The sequence below is a fragment of the Taeniopygia guttata genome, chromosome 2 (assembly GCF_048771995.1).
Source record: "Taeniopygia guttata chromosome 2, bTaeGut7.mat, whole genome shotgun sequence".
NCBI classification, from domain to species: domain Eukaryota; kingdom Metazoa; phylum Chordata; class Aves; order Passeriformes; family Estrildidae; genus Taeniopygia; species Taeniopygia guttata.
This window is the reverse complement of record NC_133026.1, coordinates 86,286,023-86,308,581: the sequence shown is the minus strand read 5'-3', so window position 1 is coordinate 86,308,581 and position 22,559 is coordinate 86,286,023. Positions and strand designations below refer to the sequence as shown.

General features: G+C 39.4%; 1 long non-coding RNA gene across 1 annotated transcript; it reads left to right on the top strand.

The window, feature by feature from the left end:
• Positions 1 to 3,541: 3,541 nt before the first annotated feature.
• On the top strand, positions 3,542 to 21,444 carry LOC140682375 (uncharacterized). The gene is made up of 2 exons (XR_012054023.1): positions 3,542 to 3,609; positions 20,781 to 21,444. It is a non-coding gene; the product is annotated as an uncharacterized lncRNA (long non-coding RNA).
• Positions 21,445 to 22,559: the final 1,115 nt, after the last annotated feature.

The following is a 22,559-nucleotide window of genomic DNA, read 5'->3' as shown; positions in this document are numbered from 1 at the left end:
TTTTTTTTTCAGTATGGAACTAGTGGAGAGAGCAGGCTGTTGGAGTAATACCTTTTCTTTGACAAGCGAGGAACAACAAAATTTGTTGTCATCTTGAGTCGTCATTGTTCCATGGTTCATAGGTGACATGTGAATTGACACTAGTGCTATAGAAGCATATCCTTAGATAATGGTTTGGTCTTTTGGCTAGCTATGGATGATAACAGCAGTTTTTCATTAAGGTCATTCATCATGTTCATGACATTAAACCTCAGGGAAGCTGCTCCCCATTCACCTTCTACCCTCTCAGCCTGTAGTGACTCTGTAAAGCACTTATCCTCTGGATGCCCTCATCGATTGTTTAATCTCTGAGAGGCCACAGGTATAAATTAATACAGCTGAGATTCCATCTGATGCAAGAAAACAATTTTTTTGCCCTGAAGGTGGTGGAAACTGGAATAGTTTGCCGAGAGATTTTGCAGTGTCTCCATCTGTGGAGACATTTAAAAGCCAGCCAGACATGGTCTTGGACAACCTTCTCTAGCTGAGCCTACTTGAGCAGTGGAGCTGTAATTGATGACACAGAGGTTTCTTCCGATGCTCCTGTCATTCTGTTTCCAGCTCAACTGCATCCTTGAGATGAGAACTGTATGCAGCACACAAGAAGTGAGCATATAGGAATGTTGCACCATGGAAGAATAGCTTCTTATGTCTTGTTTTCACTGCAGTTTTCTCTCCTGTCAGGATTTTGTCTGCTCAGTTGGCTCCCTGAACTCCTTTTGAAGTTCCTTTCCTTCAGCACAGTATTCAACTGCTTGCAAATGTTTAGTAGCATTCCCAAACTGAAGTTTAGCTGTTCATTTGCCTCTCCAGATCACTGGTGAAGATATGGAGTAGAAAAGCTCTCAACTCTGATTCCCTAAAGACTCCACTGCTTACTCTTCATCCTGAAAAGTGATTGTCAGGCTCAAAGTCTCATGGAATAATTTATTAATGAACCTTTATTATCCAGTCATACTCTTTCGGGAAATTACTCTTCAGTTGTTCCCACTATGCTCTTTAGAGCCCTTTTGGACTCGTTTGACAGTCCTGTAGAAAAATAGCCTTTTGTGTTTATCATCTACAAACTTTAGCCAGAAGTTCCACAGTTCTACACTTGAGTTTCCCCAGAGCTGTCAAGTGACTGTCATCCACTTCTGGTGACGCAATGACCTCCAGTTTGTCTGGTCTAATACTGCCTGTGTCCTTGCTTTAAACTGGTACAGCTTCTCTAAGCTGTCTGCTGAGATGATTGCATAAGGTGTGGGTTCTCTCCAATACCTTCTGTAACAGCAACTGACCAAAAGAGTGCAGTGAGCTTCTTGGCTGTGGTTTCATCCTTCCTGAGTGCCTGTACCATAACATAGTCATCAAGAAGTCCTTTCAGCTTCCTTAATGGACTTCTAGGGTAGCTAAGATATATCGCAGTGGCTAGTATGGAGTATGTGGAAGGCACACCCCAAATTCTTTTTCAGTCCCTCTGTTTTGTATGGTATTTCATGAACTCTTCTGTTCTAGTTTGGATAGACTTTGTATCATTTTACACTGTAACTTCCTTTGAAATTATGTCCTAAAAAAATCTCATTTATTGTTACAGTCATGGACAATAAGGCTTGTTGTAATCCTGGACCACTCAGAATCAGGCGAGACCCTTTTTGGCTTCTCCCCAACACATACTTCTGTTATTATTGTCTTTGATTTGGATAGCTAAAGTGTCAGTGCTCAGTGTGCCACTTGGGTGCAGCACGTCTGTGCTGGCTCTGGAATGAACAGCTGTTACTGTTGTGACTGGTTACAAAATGAGCTTGTCATAATGAAATGGCTCACTGCAGTGATGTTCACAGCATACAATAAGAGATGAATCCCTGGGAGCTGGGAAGCAGAGAAAATCTGAGAACAGAGGATTGAAAAGTATTTCAGTAATAAGTAGTTTTGTGTAAGTCCTGGACATCAAGTTAATACATCACACCTGTCTCTCACCCTCTTCAGTTTCATGGGCTGAAGTGGGTTAAAAACACCACCTGGTAAAACTGGAGTCTTTTGTGCTTCAACAGGTCAACAGTAATGGCTATGTAATAAAACTTAGGGTCAGCATGTATAAAGCATCATGAAGTATCCAAATTCTGACTTTTTGATGGGGTCTTCTAGATTTTATCTGCAGTGATGAACCCTGACTTCCCTACTGTCACAACTGAGAATGTAGGAAGCAAAGTTGAAACTCTTGATATTCTCTGGTAAAAGAAATGTAAATTACTTGGATTGAGATCTATGTGAGAAGAGAGCTGTGAGAGAATCAAAGCTGTTTTTTAAGCAGAATAGCTGTTGACCAAATGGAGGCATCAAGTTAGCCTTTAGTTGTTCTTTTGAGTTTTTTCTCTGTGCTGTGTTACTTAAGAACTTACACATCTACCATTTAGTGCATATATGTAAGAGAATGCTATTTTAAACAGAAATATTGAGAGTAAAAAAATGTATATAGGCTCCAGAGGCAGAATAGATCAGTCTTTCTGGAGAAAGTAATTAAGCCAGTGCTAGTAGACTGAATCCTTCCTTCAAAAGATATATCAGTACCTGACATTGTTAGGGGAAATAAACACTGTTGGATGCTTTCCTTAAATGCTCACCATCTCCAGGTGTTATTGAGGAAATCAAGCATGAAACTAAAGAGTAGTTTGCGTCTGGGATTAGTCCTGACTTTGTGTGGTGGCCAGCAAACTTGTCCAAGTTTTGTGGGCCACTGTTGCTATTTGTTGGGATTTTATAAACCTCCTCAGTTTCAACAAATAGTTTTTAAAGAAACCTTGTCTGGTGATATTTGTTGTAGCCCGTTCAGATATTCTTCAGTGTTTGAAGTGTCTGTGTGTGCCAAGTGTAGCTTACTTTGGAGTAGTGCTCAATGAAGCATCTTTGAGTACTGATTGATTAGGCACCAGCCGTCTGGGTCCACCTGAGTGAAATTTCTTCCCATGTTACTTTCATGAAGAGATAACGATTGGATTCTTCTGGCCTCCTTTCCAGAAAAAAATGACACTTTTAGCCCCTCTTCTAGGATCATGTAGCCTGTGAAAGATGGGGAGTGGGCTGGAGAAGCTTAAAACCTGTTCAGAATTTGAAACCCAGCGTGGGCCAGGGGCAGAGGGTTAATTGTGGTCTTTTTTTAATCTGCTGCGTGTGCATACATTTCAGAATAAAGCCTGCATTTTTCTTGGATGTGAAACTGGGAAAGCAGCTTTTTATCAGCCCTTACATCTGTTGGTGCCCCAGGATATACAGACAGTAACTATTGCCAGGAAACCCAGAATGTGACAAAATACTGGCAAACTGTGTTTGATCCGATTTGTTTGTTTGACACTGTGGTAGGAGTATCAATTAGCAGAACGACTTTATTCTAGCCAAATGAAGGAAAAATTATGGTAAGCCAATGTTTGCAACTCTCTTTGCTTGTTTGAATGTGTCTGCCCTGCAGTAAGGTGATATGTCTGTTTGGTACATAACATTTTTAGATCCTTATGTTTCCTCCTTACTCCTTACAGCATGAGGAAGGCATGTTTCTCCCAAAACAGTGGATGGGAAAAATCCTCAGGACTGTTGGTATGTAACTGTCAAGCACTGCATGGCTCCTGGCTGTTTCTGAAGAACTTGGAAACAGTGACAAAGATGCTTCACAAAAATGTGAAACCCTTCACTGCAAATGGGTTGCCCCTAGAGTCTTTTCCTGCAAATCCTCTGCTTCATTACCCTGCATGGGTGGTGTGAGGGGCGGGGACAGACCTTTCCCCTGGGAATGCCAATTACAGTGTGATTGTTTGCTTTGCAAGCAGATGTGAGGGTGGCTGTCAGCATTGCAGCAATACGGTCAATGAGTCAAGGACCCAGGATAGTCTGGGTGTTGGTGTGGTAGTTTCCAGAACTCATTTTATAGACGTTGGTGTGCATAAATTAAAAAGTAGCAAGGGATTGATTTCTTTGTTTTATCAAATGCTTGGAACTGTCTGCTTAAGAAACAAAAGCATTGTTGAGGATGTGGAAATACTACTTATGATTCAATTGAAAGAGCACAGATAGAATCAGATTGCAGGATGTGCATTGGGGCAGATAAAGGAGTGAGTACTGGACTTAAAACATCTTATTCTGCTACAATAGAATACAATTGCCTCCCAAATCCCATTAGTTATCCTGTATTTACAGCAGGTGGGGAATGTATGGAATGAAAATATAATCTTGATTTTTTTTTCATGACAATATACCTCATAAACTTCTTCTATGTTTGTTACTCAAACACCATTTTTTAATAAAATATTCTTGCTTTTTTGCCTGACAGATTCCACTATCTGCAGTAATCCCCCAAGATTCCCCTATCTGCACTTCCTGGAATGAAGAGAAGGTTTTCTTGTACTTGTTGAATAGTGTATTGGGTTTGAAAGCCCCTAGAAAGAGCTTTGAAAAATGAGTGTTAATTTTCCCACACCTTTCCCCCTTTTCCCACCAGGGACAAATACAATCATCATTACTGCAAATCCTGCAGTCAGGTTTCTTGCATTTGGTGAAAGTCTAAAGGAAATGAGCTGAGCATAGGTATCCGTATGTGTATCTATTACCTGTCACAATGCAGGGTTAGAAAAGTTTAATTATGGACTCAGATTGTCTTTCTATCTCTGAGGCACATAGCGTTTTCCTTCCAAGCAGCAGAGTCGTGGCCAAGTCTCTTAGCAGAACTAGTTTCCTCAGTCTTAAAATACAGAAGCAACCATATTTTAAAATTATTATAATGGTAGTGAAGTGCAAGAAGAAAGCACTAGCCAACAGTTACACCCCTGTAAAATAACATGGATGTCATTTGGCAAAGAATGGTCTTGCAGTAGTTAGGGTCAGCCCATTGCTCTTGGGCTATTCATCCTCTGTCAGAACTATTAGTTTATTCCTGGTTTACTACTGGTTTACTCTTCATGGTTTATTCCTGGCTACCAGTGTTTTCAAAGGTACAGTTTTACCAAAAGTGTAATTTTCAGCTCATAAAAGGCCCTTCAGGAGAAAGTCTTTCCTACTGCACAGGTACAGACTAACAGTGTCTATATTGTGGGTTTTGTGACGGGAACAGAGCAATGTGATCTGCCAAACTAGAAAGTTTGGATGCTGACCCTTGGAAGAGTTTGCCATTCTCACAGCATGAGAAGCAGTAAGCTCTGGAGAGTGTGTTTCCAGAAGGAGATGGAAGTTCACAGTGTTTTTATTTAGGAGTTGCAGGATGTATTAGCTGCAGTGGAGTAGAGGCTCATGGCTGAATACTTAAAAATCAACAAGCATGAAGGTTTAATGTATATCTTTAGACTTTTCCTGTTAAGTGATAGTGAGTAAGAAGATATCACCAACTTGCCAGCAGCTTTTAAGTAACACATATTGCTGGTAATACATCCTTCCCTGAGTATCCTCTCTGTGTTGCTTGAAAATCTGGATAGCCTTAGGAATAACCAGGTATTCAGGGGTTTCACAGCATTTCACAACATTCATTTTAGGATGTGGTAATGTAAAACCAGATAAAAATCAATGTCTTGTGTAGGAAGGGAAACAGAACAAAGAAAGACCTTTAGAAAAAATCAGCACTAGTCATCTTTAAAAATGTGTCTGTATACCTATGGTTTCTGTCTCAATTTCTTGGGGGTCCCTTTCACTGGGATAACTTCTCTCACATGAATGAAAAAAGCTGGAATTAATGACCATTTAAACATAAAATTAAACTAGGGTTCTTAGTCTCAAAGAAAAATCTGTCATTTGAAGAGGGAAAACAAAGTATTACATTACTAGAAGAGAGTAAATCTTGGTTACTTAGATTCTCTTACAGAGTTTTGTATTGATTTATCCTTTCTTGATAGAGATTTAATGGTAGTACTCTTTTTTATGTCAAAATTGGTGGGTATTTAATCAAATGAATTCTCTAGATAGTTTGCAGGCATGAATATGCATGCACCATGCTCCTTTACATAACAGGTATTTTAATCCTATTTTCTCAAAACATAACTTAGATCAAAGCTCATTGAAATATCATGGTCAGATATGAAGCTTTTGCCTAATGCCAGAAAAAAAAAGTGGAAAGAATGAGATAGGAAAAGATTAAATTTGCTCAGAGCCAAAGCAATCACTCAGTATACAAGTTTTGCTTCCCCAGTGGCTGCTCTAATTTACTTTTGCGAGAATCATATTTTCCTGTTTTATCTTGGAGGAAAAAAAGCAACATGGAAATTCAGTTTAGATAGCTGTTCAGAGGTTGAAAAAGCTGTTCAGTCTAGATCAGTCTGCAGAGCTAAGACCTGCTGTTGACAGGCTCAGCTATAGTAGGAGTGTCATTTATATCACAGGCAGGCTCATTCAATTTTCTTGGAACCAGTTATTCTGTAACTGATGTCAGTGAGAGACGTGATGGACATGAGTTCTGTGTCCTGTGGGAGGGAGAATCAGTCCAGGAAATTACTCCAGCATGTCAGCATAGGGGGTCCAGATATGAGGCTCACAGTCCTGACTGGGCTGGGGGTCTCACCTGGTGGTATTTAGGTATTCCTGGAGGTCTCTTTTGGTTCCCTCCTGTAATGATTGCAGGTCCCCTCCCTTCTAGGGTCAGACAGAATTGCCAATCCTGACTCAGGCTCCTGGGGCACCCAGCAATTTGCTGTTTCCATCTCTTTTGCTCCCACTCTGCCACTCTGAAAGACCCTAGCTCTGTCAGAAAGGGACAGGCTTATAGTCTTACTCCCATAGGTCTCTTCTCTCCTCACTGCCAGAGGTTCAATTTCCTTTCATGTTGTCTCAAAACTGGCCTGTGGTTTTGTGATTTGTTGGGCTGAAGGCGGGAATGATGATAACCAGCCGGGCTTGCATGGTCACAAGGAAAGCAAGAGTTCTGTTAAGTGTCATTCTTACCATATGCTGTGTGTTTTCAAATGTAAATTTGTTTGAACAATAGGCTCCTTCACAGAAAGAGCATGAAAACTGCAAATTGAGAGACAGCTGCTCTTCAGGCACTGCATTTCCTCATGATCAGTAAATAGAGATAATGATGATTGTTTTGTATGGACAAAACAACCCCCTAAGCAAGACTGAAATTTCTTAACAGACCTGCAAGTTCTCATAATTTTCTCATGATAGTTTATACTAAAATTTTATAATCATATGTGAAGGAACAATCCCAGTCAGTTCTAGCCCATTGAAATTTATCCCCAGGTTCCTATCAGTGACTCCTTTATTATGATACTATTGTTCTCCTGCTTTTGCTAGGAATGAAGGTGTAATGGCAGAGTTTTCTCCAAGTTTTCTCATTGTCAAACCATCACATCATGTGAGTTTCTGGCTCAAAAGCTCTATCTGGTCCACTCTCATGCTGGCAACTATTTAGCTGCAGGTATGTGATGACTAAAAGTGGGTGGATGGGTTTCTCAGACTACAAGTCTACCCTATTGTGCTGGCTAAGCTTCTAAACTTCTGTGCGCAAAGCAGGTATGCCTGGCTGCTGCAGGGAAATTTTACTGAAGATGGCAGCACTTTCTTGTGTTCTCCCATTGGTACTGTTGTTTTACTATTTTTCAAAGTATAAAAACCAAAAGATGTTTCTGAACAAAAGTACAGTTTTCCTTACAGTGGTGGAGCACATGTGTAGGCATCTGAGTAATTCTGTTGTTTCCCTTGAAAGAAGAGGTGTTGCCCAAGGTCTCGTTTAAAGTACTATTCTGGGAAACTTGCACCAGAAATCATCTAGTGTCTCCTCCAGCTATATTTCAAAATCCTGTAACTTGAACTCCATAGGAGAAAAGAAAATACTGATTCTTTCTCTTCTGTATGGCTTTCTCTGAACCTGTATTGAATGTAGGAAAGGTTGAGATCTTGCTTTGAAATTTGCAAGTGACCTTGTGATGGGAATTGTTTTGAAAGAGAATATTCTGCAGTGTGATTTTTATTATTGTTTTAAACTGAAGCAAAAATTATTGTGATGCTAAATGCTTTGTTATTTTATTAGTATTATAATTCTAGTTTTCTGAATATGATCTACAACACATCTAGTGTGTTTTTCATTCTATGGCTAAATCTCATGGTCATTCCTTTGATATAGTTAGATAATTCCTCATATTTCACATATGTGAGAAGAGAAAGCCAAACATCAAATATTTTCTCAAAGTCTTGCGGGTAGAGAACCCGTGTCTCTTGGGGTTTTTGTTGGGTATTTTGGAGTAGGGGGAGTTGTTGCATTGTGTGTTTTATTTGTTTTAATTTTTTGGGGTATTTAGGCCATTTCTTGGCAAACAGCCTCTGCAAGATGCTGCTGTTTTTCTCTGTTGCTTTAATCCAAGACAGTCCTACTTCTTTGAGGCATAACAAAATCTTTTACAATATGAGAAATTACAGAATATGAAAAAAACATCCATTTGACATCTGAATGATTTCTCTGTTGTTGCATGCTCAGTATAAGGTACCTGTAACAAATCAGTTGTATCTTTGGCATGTGCAGTAAGGACTGAAGTTTATTCCATTTGGGATTCTATCACATGTAGTGGTCTGTGTTTGATTGCCACTGGTTTTGTGAGTCAGTGTTACAGCAGGCAGATGGAATACACTTAATCTTTCCAATTGCAAAAGTGTCGGAATCTGTGGTATTGATGATTCCGAGATTGTAGAAAGTCTCTGCCTGTCAGCCCCGTTGCCAAAGAAGAAGCCATAATTCATCTGTGCTGTTTTCAAGGTTGTTTATTCTTGCTTATCTCTAACATGTTCTGCTGCCCTGCCGCAGGTCTGTCCTGCAGGGCAGTGTGCGGGGCTCTGCCCCCAGTGGGATGTTACAAACATTATATACCAGAAACTACGTGTGCTATATTTACAATAATGTGCCAATATCTATCATCTACGTTGAACAGTGTGTCCCCAGCCTAAACCAATAGAAAAATGCCAACACTACAGTGAAACATAGAGGGCATGAAGAAGGAGAAAAAGGACAAGACACACCCAGTTTCCTCCATCTTGTCCCCTCTGAACCCCTAATCTAGAAACTTAAAATTTTACTTTTGCACCCGTGCCACACTTAATCATTACTCATATCAAGCACTCAGAGCTTGTAATTCATCCTGTAAGATTGAAAACTCCTCTCCATGGACAGAGATCACAGACAGTGTCTCTCGGGGCTCTGTACAGGGGGGGTTCCTGACCCCCTGCCAGGGTCCCAGGCCTTCCAGGGCAATCAGAGGGAAGCCCTGGATTCCCACACAAAAGGAATAGAAAGTCAATCAGTGAATACCTGGATAAGTTTTGTGTGCAATTGAAATTCAAATAAATTTTGGAGCTCTAGCTTTTGATGCAGTTGTAAGCATTCATTATTATTATATGGAAGGTGCAGGAAGATGTTTGGGCTTTGTCTTAATGCTGGATGAGCAGATCTAGAGTTGGAGATCTAATGTCCTATTCAGTTCTGTTTGTCTCAGTCTTCTTAGCGGACTGTAAGGACGAGACAGATGAGTAATGGCTGGTGAGTTAGTTGCTCAAAGCTCACTTGGCTTCTGAAACACTAAGTTTTGGGCTAGTATGTGTTCAAGTTTTTCCAGCTACCTCTCAATTTTCCTGCCAACACATTTTGCTCAATTATTGTGGACTGTAGATATTTCACCAATGCAGATGAAACCTGCCCAGAGCACCAGCTTTCATGCTGTTGTTGTTGCCTACTCTTCTTTGCTATATTCTCTGTGGTGGTCAGTGACAGAACCTGAGGGAATGACCTGAATGACCTCAGGGGAGGTTTAGGTTGGATATTAGTAAAGTGTTCTTCAACCAGAGGGTGGCTGGGCACTGGAACAGGCTCCAGAGGGGAGTGGTCACAGCACCAGTCTGTGTTCAAGAAGTGTTTGGACACTGCTCTCAGGCACATTGTATGACTCTTGGGGTCAGTCCATTGAAGGGCCAGGAATTGGACTCCTCAACCTTTTCGGGTCCCTTCCAACTCAGGATATTCTGTGAAAACAGATGCATTTCTGTCCAGGAAATCTGAAGGTAGTCTCACAGTCTAAAGAGCTGTCTAGTGCTTTGCTATCTTTACTCATCCAAAACTTTGTTGTCAAATCTAAATTTTCAATTTAATCCAGTTATTCATGCTATGGATCTAACCAGGTGGATATGGGGAACAGAGGATTTCTTTGCTCTTTGAAGCAATCATTGATAAACATAAAAAGTATTACTATGTCATCCCGCAAAAAAAATTGCCTTTTGCTCCTGAATAGTAAGTGATTGTTTTTACAATCACTCTCACTTCCACACTTGTCTTTCTTACAGATCTAAGGCATAAATATATCTCTTGCAATTGAAAAATTTAAAAAGGCTCAAGAGAGATGTCTTTCACTGAAAAAAAAATAAATAGTTAGTTACTACATTAATTGCATGAGTTATCTTTTAGATGAAGTAGACAAGATTCCAGTATAAGTTGAATGTTGCATGCTTATATCATTAAATGTATATGGAAAACCATGCATACTTTTCAAAGATTTTAGATTTTTTTTTTAAAAAGCAAAACATCTCCCACCATTTTTGGCTCTGGTGCAATTCAGTTGCTTTTGCTCCCTTTTCTTCTGGAACAGGAACAGTCTTCTCAACTGCAACTTTTTTTTTTTCCTCTCAAACTATGAGCAGTGAGCTGTCATTGACCTCACAGTAGATCCAGTGTGATGGGCAGTATGTTTCCTTGTGAGACTGAGCCCTCCCCTGCGCTACCAGGGTTGAAACAAAAGGCTGCATTTCCATGGGCCAGCAAGTGAGAAAGTACACAGAATGTCATGAAGTTCTCCTTCAGAGTTATACAGATAACCACCTCTGTTATTTCATCTGATGGAGATAGGTGTATGTAAAGCCTGATTCTGTGCACCCATCAGCTGTCTGTCTGAACAGATTGGGAGTGTTATGACAGTGTCCATGTGTGCAGACAAGTGGCCTGGTGGACAAATGTATGTTCAAAACTACTGGTAATCCAACTGCTCTTCTGAACCTGGTGCTTCTAGTGCTGGCATAATTAAGATCTATCGGAAAGGGCTTTGCAGCGCTGTGTGAGATTCAATTGATAAAGGCTTTATAGCTGGTTTGATATGTTTCCTGTGTTAAAACTTTACAAGGTAAAACTAAAACCAGACATAAAGAAAATTGAAACAAAGAAAATATACTACTCCCTTTCCTATACCTGAAGAGGTGGGTTTTTTGTTTGTTTTACTATATCAGTGTTATTAGTCAGTTTTCTATCCTGAATATTAAAGAAACTGACTAAGAACACATTTGTTTCTGTTTTTTAATGTATTCTACAATCTGACTGACACCACTGCAAATGTATACATGTTTATCTGAGAATGAATCAGACATAGGAAGTGAAATCATCCTAATACACTGTTTATTCAGATATATTCTCTCTGTGTAGGAGAACCACATATTCAATTTATCTTTGACAGACCTGAAAATCCTACCAAATATCTCTATATAAATCCCAGAAATCTATTTTTATTATATTTATTTTAAAAAATGGGAGAAGGTGTTTCATCTTGTAAATGGGGTGTATGGGTTAAATCCTGGGAGCAATGAATATTTCAGAGAGAGAGATGCGACAAATAGATTTCATCTTTGTCCACACACACCACCTTAATTGGACAGAAGTAACTCTTTGAGGATTGAGAAATGGCTGTGAGCCACAGTGAATTCTAGAAGAAATCGTGGAAACCCTAGCACTAGTTATATTTGTATCAACTGGTTTAAAAGCAGGTGGTTGAAAGAGCAGTGAGAACTTGGATCAAAAGTGAAAATTTGCCAAGGAAACAATATTAAAGGGCTGGTACTGTAAAACACATGTGGACTTTTTAAGGTCAGATAAGACAAATATCATTTGTACTTCATTGTGAATGAGAGCTGCCCCAGTATCCAGAACTGAAGGATGTTTGATAGTGACTGATAGAAGACAATACCCTGTATGGAGTCATCAGCTCACAGCTGTGCCACCTTTTTTTCTCAGAGCCTCTGAGACACACCCTTTCTAGCTTGTGATATTTTGGCAAAAATTCAGAAGGGACTGTGCAGCATTTTGAAAGGTGTGGATGTTTCTGTTGTTAGTGACTTTAGTGCTTTTGTGTCCCAAAGGACACTGGCTCTGATCTTAGATCAAGGGTTTAACACACCGAAGAACAATCCTGCCCCACTGAATTATCTTATGTTCATCAGGCTCTTCTAGCACTCAGGATCTTTACCCATACTTTTCCATTTCTTTCTTTGCATTCTTTCTCCTCCTTGCAGAGTTCCTCTGTTGTCTATGTTCTACCTCCTGCTGCTTCTCACAGTTACTTGTCTCACCCATATTTTACATTGCATTACCATCATCTGTCCTAATGCTTCCAGATACTTTTTTAATTTCCTTTGTGTATCAGGGCTTCTCACCCTTGATATATAAGTCACTTATCTTACCATTCCCACATGAACTACAAAACCATGACAAGAAAAGGAAAGAAAACTTTCTCTCTGTGGTATGAAATCTCAGTCCTGGCATTATTTGTTTTCTGCTAGGAGCAGAAGATTGTTAGGGTTTGTATTCTTTTTATTTACTATTTATTGTTTAATGAGAAGGGGAAAGAAATCTTTTTAGAGGAAGTGCAAGGCAGTTAATAACATGCTCTAGCTATTCCTGAACTGCACACAAATTTTGAGACTGTGTCATATGCATTTTCCTTTTCATCATTGTCTCCCTTCAGAATACAGCATTGAATTCAGATTTACATCATGTCTGGCCAAAAAAAAATACTGGGGAACTCCCCTTACTACTGTTCCCTTTCCTCCTTGTTGCACTAAGCAATTTGAATTAAGTCTGAGGGAGAAAAAAAAAATCCTGCTGCCTTCTTGGTACTGGCTATATGTCATCAGAGTAAGTCCATAGCTGATATAAACCAGCACACTGCTGATGTTACCTCTGTGTGTGTTGCTTCCACTGAGTTTGGTTGGCAGTTTGTCACTGGGCATTTATGACTTGGTAGCACAAGCTGACCAGCAAAATCAAACAAATTGGTATGGAGCTTTGTTGCCAAAAGATGCATTTTCAAGTCAGCAAAACCACCTGCAGATTTTGGTGAGACTTGCAAACAGTCTCATCTCCAGGAAAAATGACAAGAATAGCAAGGAAATGAGGTGGTGGAGTCTCTGTCCCTGGAGATATTCAAGGGGGGTTGGCCAAGATGATCTCTAGAGGTTCACAGAATATCCTGAGTTGGAAGGGACTCGCAAGGATCACTGAGCCCAACTCCTGCCCTTTCACAGGGCTATCCCCACGAGTTACACCATGTGCCTGCAAGTGTTGTCCCAACATTTCTTGAACTATGGCCTTTCAACACAAACCACTCCATGATTCTGTGAGTCTTCTAAGTGATATTTTTTTATTGGAAGCTCTAGTAAACATAATTAAAATCACAGAAAAAAACAATCTTGAAGGAAATAAAATGTCATACTTCAACCAAAACCACAATATTTTGAATTTTTAGGCCAGTTGAAAGTGAAAAATACTTCTTTTGGGTCATCCTGAAACTGATTTTTATGCACACTCTCTTGCATTTCAACTACTGAAAAAATAAATCTATTTGTTTTGTAGGTCAAGTGTTGAATATCCTGGAATTCACTTGCTTTCCTTAATTCAAGGACTAAACCTTTTAAAACACACTTTTGAAAAAATCATTGAATCTTGTTTTATTAAGCATCGTTTGTGAAAGAACTTTAGATTATAATAATACACTGGCTGGCTAAAATCTTCCTGTTGACATAGAAAATAAATGGAAACTGCTTTTAACTTTTTTTTTAACATCACCAGGTTCAACTCATATATACAGAAAGTGCTGTAGGCTTGGCTCGCTATCTGTTTTTATAAATTGCTACATGCTTTTGAGACTATTGAATTATGTTCTGGAAGTCCAGTGAGTCAGCTCTACAGCTGGCTTAGGGTGCTAAGAGGGGCAGTGCTTTGTCTACCCCTAAAACACTACAGACTTTGTCATATATCTGCTGGATCACAGGTCACCCCACACAGTAAAACTCCTGACTATAGTGTTTGGGAGTGAAGGACTCTGGAGTGGTTTGTGTTGCTGATCTTAATTGCAGCAACATCTTCCCAGATAAGAATTGAATCAATGCAGCTTCACAGTCTTTAAGTGTGTGTTTCTGTGAAACCGAGCATCTTCTTTCTGCTGTTGTAATTGATTCTGAAGAGATAATGACTCCTAGAAAGATGAAAAAATAAAATCCCTAGGAGTTTGCTTGTTGGGCACTTGTTTAATAATAGAGGGGGGAGCAGAAGAGACAGACGTATATTTTTGCCTTTTTTTAAACCATTTGCCTGTTTTGAGTGCACGTCAGGAGTCCAGCTGACAAAATTCTGTGTACTAGTGAAATCAAGAGTGACAGAATGAGGACATGAGGATATTACTTTTTTAGGAATATGAGACTGAAGTCATACAAGGTGTCAAATTAAGAGGTAGCTTGTATAGGTTTGGTCTGAATCTTGCTGATTTGGTATCTAGAGACAGAAGTGAGAGCTGACATGTTTTAAGTTCTCACTCTGGCTTCATCCTTAAATGCTGATGCTTCAAGTTGTAGCCTTTTCTGCTTAAGCTCTTTGTTAAATAAAGTTAGTATTCACTTTACTCTGAAAAGGAGTTACTCTGAAAGCTGTAATGAGCAAATGAATCTGCTGCTCTTAAACTTCTTTGATGATCCTCGGGAAGAATCTTTGCTTTAAAGGATTTGTTTTGCTGACCTGAGGGTTGAATTTGGAATCAATTTTACCTTGAAAATTCTCTAATGTGTAAAGATGAAAAGTGGTGACATCTGTAATCTCTGCAGCAACTGTCCCTTTTGCTATCCAGTGTTCCCAGCTGGCACCAGGCATCTTGCTGAGAAATGCAGGCACCTCCTTGGGCTGGTTCAGGCCTGTGCTATCAGTGACCGTGTATTTCTGCTTTTCTATCAGCTTGGAGCCCATCGATCCCATGATTTTGCAAAGTGCTGGGTCATAGCACTGAATGAAAACCACTGTGTGACAAATCTTTGCCAGGAGAAGCAATTTCATAGAATGGGGTTTGGGTTTTTTTTTTTTGTTTTTTTTCATTTTCATAGCAAAGGTCACGGCACAGAACAAAACCTTAGAGATTATGAGCTTGCTATTTTCACAAGCTGTGTGGTACACAGACCAATGGTAATTTTCTTATGTTGAAAAGCATTAATATTGACTATGAGAATAAAACATGAATTTGAAACTAATAACAAAACTGAAATACTGAATTTGTATCTAGCAAAGGGAAGTTAGGCAAGCTAAGAAGGAGAGCGGGGCAAACAGGAAGGGAGATTTGAGAAAGAAAATGGCAAAGAGAAGGTCTGAAGCTTCAACTGTTCTCAAACATAATCCCACATTTCTTCATACTAATGTTTTCAGGCCTGTTGTAAAATATGATCCCTTCCTGAGAAGAAACATCAGAGCAGCTGTGTCATCATGGCTGCTTTTGATAATGCTATGAGGCCACAGTTCATGGAGGAGATGATGTACATCTCACAGTTCATGGAGCTGAAGATGTGTATCTTGATGAACAAATGATTGCTAAAGATCCGATCAACCTTATTCTTGTGCCAGCTGCTTTTCCAGTATGTCTACCTGAGGATAATCCTACCACATGTTCCGCAGTTTCTTTTAACTTTACTTTGTCATCAGAAGGTGTTTCTGGTGGGTTTGCTATGTATGATACTTTCAAAATAGAAAAAAGTATTGAATTTACAATAGGTGTCCAAAAGAAGTATCTTGGGTTGCACGGTAACATTGAAAATACCTATTGTGAAGCTGGGAAACCACTCTCAGTTACACTATCCTGCATCTTAATATCTTCAAGATGCAGCAAAAACTTTCCTTATTTAAAATGAATATGTGTGGCAGGATGGACTGTAGAAGAATAGAGATAGTGCTGCAGGCAATCTCACCCCTGAGGAGTTGCAGCTGTACTAATTTCCAAAGAACAGGAACAGGTCTGCCCTTAATAGGTCACAGCTATGTCCAATAAGGATGGGTGTCATAAAAGAGTGGGTTAGCTGGTTGAGAGGAGAGTTGGAGTCAGTTTGCTGTGCTGCTGTGAGGAGCAAAAGTCAGGCAGTTTTACTAGGGACAGTAAGGGTTAGTGTGTGCTGCTAGAGACAGAAAGGGTCAGGTGATAGGGATAGGTAGGAGTCGGCCAGCTGTGCCAAAGAGAAAGAAAAGGAGTCAGTGCTGCGAGAAGCTGCCCATGAGAACTCGCAGAGAGAAGGTATGGAAGTCTTACAGTAAGACAATAAACCTAAGAGTGACAGTCAGTTCCCATCCACTGTCTATTGGTGCCAAGCACCAATGCCAACAATTGGTGGCCCGCATGGGAATGAGTTCCGACAAATATGTTGTTGATATTGGTGAAAAGAGCAGGTGGAATATTGCTGCTGTATCCTATGGTTCAGTGTGTGAAATATTGATATTAGCACATTCTGCTGTTTTTTTTTTTCTTTGTCCCTCTGCAATAAGGATTTCTAAATCTTTAAAAGATGGCTTTTATACTTGGGTGTGCTTGGCTTTTGGACATTTATGGTGGAATGCATATATAATTAGAGTCCTTCCAACTAGTTTACATATTCTTCTTCAGAGTTCTGGTGATTATTTGGCTAGATGTGTGAAGTTTGCATAAAATTTTAGAGATTAAATTAATTTACCCTTTCTTGTTCTTGTTGAATATTGTACAATTTTCGTACGGTGTAAATTTCATGTTCTGGGCTGATTCCCGTGAGAAGGTTAAAAGGGTAAAAATTATGCTAATGAGACCCAGAGGCTTTATTATGGTTCTGACATCCCATAAAGTGATCCCTTTTCATTCTATAACACAGAGAAATACAGTGGTATGGAGAACAACCACAAAACTGTTTCCCCTGTTTCTGGAGTCCTGTGAAGGAACTTGGTGTAAACACCACAGAAGGATGTTGAGAAACCTACATAAATTGCCTTTGTGAATTTGGGACTGTCATGATATAAGGCTGTTTGCGTGAGGGGTTGGACACCCTGGGCCTCTTATCTCTCTGTGGTAACAACGAAAATGAATGTGACTGCCTCATGGTATCCTCTGAACTGAGGCAATCTTGCTTGGGCCAGTTAAAGTAGCTTCAGGGCACCTTTCCTCTAAAAATGCTTCTTCTGCACTTGCCATGCTTTGTTGTCTCAACATATAAAGTCAAACTGGGAAAGATCTTCTAGAGCATCGGGGGCAGTGATGGTCCACTGAGAGTCTTGCACATTCAGCATCTTCCTTCTTCTAAGTAATTGACATGGGATTGGGCTCTGCAAATAGGTCCTGCTGTTAGATGAAGCCCCAATTCAAACAAGCTTGAGATCTGCTGTTCTAGGTATATTTAATGATTTTTCCTATGAAATGATTTTTTCTCTTAAGTTTCATATTATGTTCTGAGTTGTTAGTAGTCTCCTTTCTTAGATTGTTCAATGTCTGCAGTTTTTTTTCTCTCTCTCCTGCTTTTCAGCTATCTCTGCTTTTTGTTACTTTTTGCTGCATTTGTATATTATCTCCTTCAATTTTCTTCTATCTTTTTGAAGCATGATGAATTTTAATGGGTATGTAAATTAACATTATCCTTCACTATGTAGGAAGCTGGCCTGCTGCAGTTCCCTTTATGCCCTCTTGACATTTTAAGCTTTACATCCAGATGGTGCTGGCTAGAAAAAGGAATTTCTCACCAATGCAATTTTCATAGGGAGGAAAATATTCGTCCTAGCTTGTGGGGTGGGAAAGGTTAGAACAAGGAATTATTTTGGTACCAAATTGGATCAAATTCTTAAATATGTGTGAGGAGAAACCCAATGAACCAGTCAACAACAAGAAAGAAAGATTCTTTTATTTAAAGCCATTCCCTAGGCAGCTGGCTTCCTAGGCCATCAGGGTGCTCAAGGTTATGGGCACTGCAGGAACCTGGTTTCCAGCTTGGTAGGTAGCTGGCAGAATGCAGGTTCTCCCAAAGTTTTAAGTCAGCTTTATTTGCAGTAAATTCATAGTAATGTTTTTGTCTCCTTAAAATAAGTGGTTCCTTTAGAGCTCAATGCACTAAATTGCCCATAAGTTGGTGTAAGGAATACATAAAGATTTTGTCTGGAGATCTATTTTTCTGGTAAGATGATACAAACCCTTAAAATTCCTAGCAACATTTTTTTCCTGCACTATTAATACCTAGACTTAGCTTTGCCCTGTTTTAGAACAGAAAGCTTTGTCCTGCAACAAGTCAGCCACTACCATCAGAATTACAAAGCTTCATTACTCGTGTCCTGTGAACAGACTTACAAAAAAGTTTTAACAGCAAGAGTTGAGGATTTCAGGTTTATGAAAGGAAAATGAAGCAGGGCCATGAAGTTTTCAAATTAAGTAGACCACATTTTATTGGAAGGTCAAAGACCCTTCAAACTTCCTGAGAGATATTGGGCATCCCTATGTGCCACCAAAGAAGATCCTGCCCTTTTTCTTGATGTTTAGCATGCAGTAGTATTTTCAAAACTGCTTCATGCCCAGCAAAACAGAAGGTTGGCTTTGAAGTGGCTCTTAGTGTTGCTGCTGGCAGAGTAACTGCAGCAGTACACTGCTCAGTTTGCAGAACAGCAAATCGTTTGTCTATGTGTAATGAACATCACCGAAGGTAACTAAGGGCTGTGCACCACTCTGTGTATGCTAAACTTCAACAGAGTGCATCATGTTTGAAGAGGCTCTAATTATGATAAATTCCCTTTACATCCTTCATTGACCTTGATTAGCCTAAGGAAGTTTGTGTTGACAGTAATAAACATTCCAAAGGGGTAGCAAGGGCATGCTAACTGACTAACTATTGCAGCAGTTGCCAGAATATGAAAAATCTGTGTTAGATTTTTTGGGTTTGTTTTTTCCAGGGATCTATCCAGCCTTTTGAACTCTCCATAAGGAGCCTTGGCATAACTTCAATTAGTTTTCTTGATCTCCTTGTTCATTTTCTTTCCATTTTGAAGTAGATTGTGCCTGTACAGCACTCACCACCAGAGCATGAAAAGTCCTTCTCAGCAGCTGAATTTAGATATCAGTGTCCAAATAATCTTACTGCGTCAAGTTTTGTCAATTTATTGTAAAAATATAGACCCCTTGAGAGCAGCACAGTCCTTGAAATTCTTAGCTTTTTTCTTAAGAGTACATGTTATTTTTTTTATCTTTGTATATTACCATTTTGTAATAATTCTCGAACTTTGAACTAGCTTCTGATCCTATTCAAGATGTAAGTAAACTTTAATGAATTTTTATTTTCCTGCACCTGACTTCAATATTATTTCAGAAAACAAGATGAGGATGACTGTATTTTGTTGAGAAGCTTTCACGTGTTGCAAGGGTAGGGTTAGCAGTGAGGATGAACTGTGCGAAAGTGAATTTCCTGCAACAATCCTTTCTTCACCTTATTTGCATTTACCTGTTACAAAAGTGTTCCTCATTTTAAAACTTAAGCAAATGCATGAGGGGGAGAGAATATACCCTATCATATCTAATTCAACATAACATTCAAAGGAGAGCTGCTCTCTCTGGCAAATAGAATTATATTTGCACCATCTAATAATACTTTTAACTTTGCAAAGAATAGGGTTTTTTAAAAAATATCACTCTTACAATGTTTGCTCTATTTAATAGCAGAGACACAATGTAGAGGTTGCTCTTTACAAAGACAGCAGGTAAAGCCCACCTGGAAAAGATGTGTATATGGCAGGCTCCATGCAAGTGTCTGATTTCTCAAGGGACAGTACAGAGCTTTCCATGCAGAACCAAAGCTTACTCTGTTCTTGCCAGCATCTCATCAAAGGTATTGAAATAGCTGTATGAACTGAGGTTTATTGTCACCTGCCCTGTGACAGGTGACCAACCTAGAAGTTTGACCCCACCAGTCAGGTTGTGATCTTCTCATGTGCCCTCTGGTGAAAAGTAGAGCTGTAATTACTTAGGTGCTGCCTTTCACATTCAACTGGCTTCATCTGCCCTACTAAACTCCACACCATGCTTGCAAGTCATCTGTTCATCCCCACTTTGCATAGCTGAATCATGGCAGAATGATGGCAGGTTTCTTGATCCTGAGGCTCAGTAACCACAAATTCAGACTTGGTTCTGTCTCTGTGTGTGCAGCACTGAGCATATTTCTGTGTTGTAGCTGTATTGCAACAACACATTCACACCTGAAGTTTGATTTATTTGTTTGATATTTATAAATTCTATATTTTGCAATTTATTGTAATAATGAGCCCTCCCATGAAATACATCAAAGCTATGCAGAGAAATATTTTGTGATACCAATGAGATACAGAAACCATTTTTATATTAAGCATATAAATAAGCAGTGTGTTTGTGTGTGTGCTTTCAAACTGTTGTTTACCTGGGTGTGTGATATCAATGGGGTTATGTAAATCCCTTGTGTGCATCAGAAAATAATCTTTGAATGTTATTCTCACCATATAACCAGGCTAACTGATAGCACAGACTGTTGTTGTCAATGAATAAATTATGTGATAAGCATGTGAAATTCATGACTAGTGGCAGTAGAGTATAGGGTATGTGGATTATGTAGTCATGATTTTGAAGTGTACTTTGATTTGTCACCTGATTGGATACTGAACTAGGTAATGGAGCAAAAAAAAAAAATTCTACTCAAAATATATCCTTCTTCATCCACAGGAAAAGGCAGGTGAGGCATTAACAGTGGCACCCTTAGCACCAGAAGCTAAAGAATTGACGGCAACTGGCTGGTGGCCTGACATCACCTGGAAGTGAGCAACAAAATGTTGGAATGATTGGCCTGACTGAGAAATGCAGAGTAAAAGTGTCAGTGTTTATAAAGACCTCCAATTCCCACTGTCAAATGCAACTTTTGGTGAATTTTAAAATGGATGGTGCTTCTAAATTATGAGTCTTGTGACTTTATCAATTTCTGAAATCTCCTCATTGCTTTTGTGATGTAGCAGTCTTTCAATAATTAAAGTAGTAGTCAGCTTCTCTTTATGAATTATTTTTCCTTTCTTTCCCTTTGATATAGTGTGCTCAGAAATGGTTCTCCCAGCTTCAGCTGTAAATCTCAAGTCCATGACAATGGAAGTGATTTTGTGAAACAAATGGTAGTGTGAAAGATATGATGTTGACCATAAAAATCCCCACGTTGTGGTTAGAGTTCAAATGTCACAAATCTTAGTGAATGTGGAAAGAGGGAGTGAACAAAGTCAAACAATATCATTACGGGTTTTTTTTTTTTGTCTTATTGGAATGTGTAAAAATAGCTGTAGGTCTGTGGCAAATATGAGAAGCTGTTGTATCTTTCAAATAAAAAAGCTTGTCAGTACCAAAAGACCTGAATATTTGAAATTTTGTTGTTCTTCTCTGATAGATGGGTTTAATTGTATCTTTGGCTGGGTGGATGTTGGAATCCTAAGGTGCCTTCTGAAGAAGCTTCAGTCACAAGGGAGGCTGTCCATCATAAACAATAAGAGGGTTGTTATGGTCATAAAGTTAGCAATGGCTAGTGAGTTTTCTGGTGTTTGTTCCCTATGTCATCCTTATTTAACCATTAAATTCTAATAGATGTGTTTCTCTTTAGTCTCTTTGCTGTTATGTGTGGTCTCATTCCTTGAACTTTCCTGGAAAAGAGCCATAGTTCAATTCCTATTTGGTAATGAGGTCCTGTTGTTCTCTGGAACAGAGCTTACTTTGACTGTGTTAAGGAGTTCTGGCCTAGGCAGAAGGAAAGAAATTGGAAGAGGTTCCAGCACTCTGTAGGAGGTTACAGTAAAGTCCCTTGTGCCACTGACTGTTTTGAGGAACTGCAACACTTGAGAGTCTGTGGGGAGATTGGGCAGCATCCCACTGATAAGTGGGATCAAACTAATATACAAGTGGCTCTTGAAACTTGAAATTTTACTTCCTTGGAAGAACCAGGGGTAGCAGACGGAGAATGCCCACATCCAGCTTCAGAGGTGCGATAATGTCCCCAGACTGTAAATTTGCAAGAATTGGTGTATTCTTCAGTGGCAAGAGCACAGACCTTTTGAAAATATTGGCATTCTCCCAGTCTGAACAATACTGGTTGTCTTAACACCTCTGAGAAGTGTACTGAATTTATGGTTGTGGACAAAGAATTTAGAAATGTTTGTCTGCTTCAGTTGAAATATTGTATTGTGTTGTCCAATTTCCTGCTGTCTTCTTCCTTATAAGATTCCTATTGAAGTTCTGCTTTGTTTACCTTCATCTGTTGGATTCTCTGTGTGTAGGGAGATAAATGTCGCTAGTAAGTCCTAACCCCATCTCCATGTCTAGGCTGTCAATTTTCTAGACCAGGGGAAGCTTGAGACCATGCTTGTCAGTTGAAACATCTAGAAAATGCATTTTTGTCACAAAAATATATATCATTTACTGATCATGTTTCTTTGCAGTCTTTGCTGGAAGATGGGTTAAGGTAAATGGTAA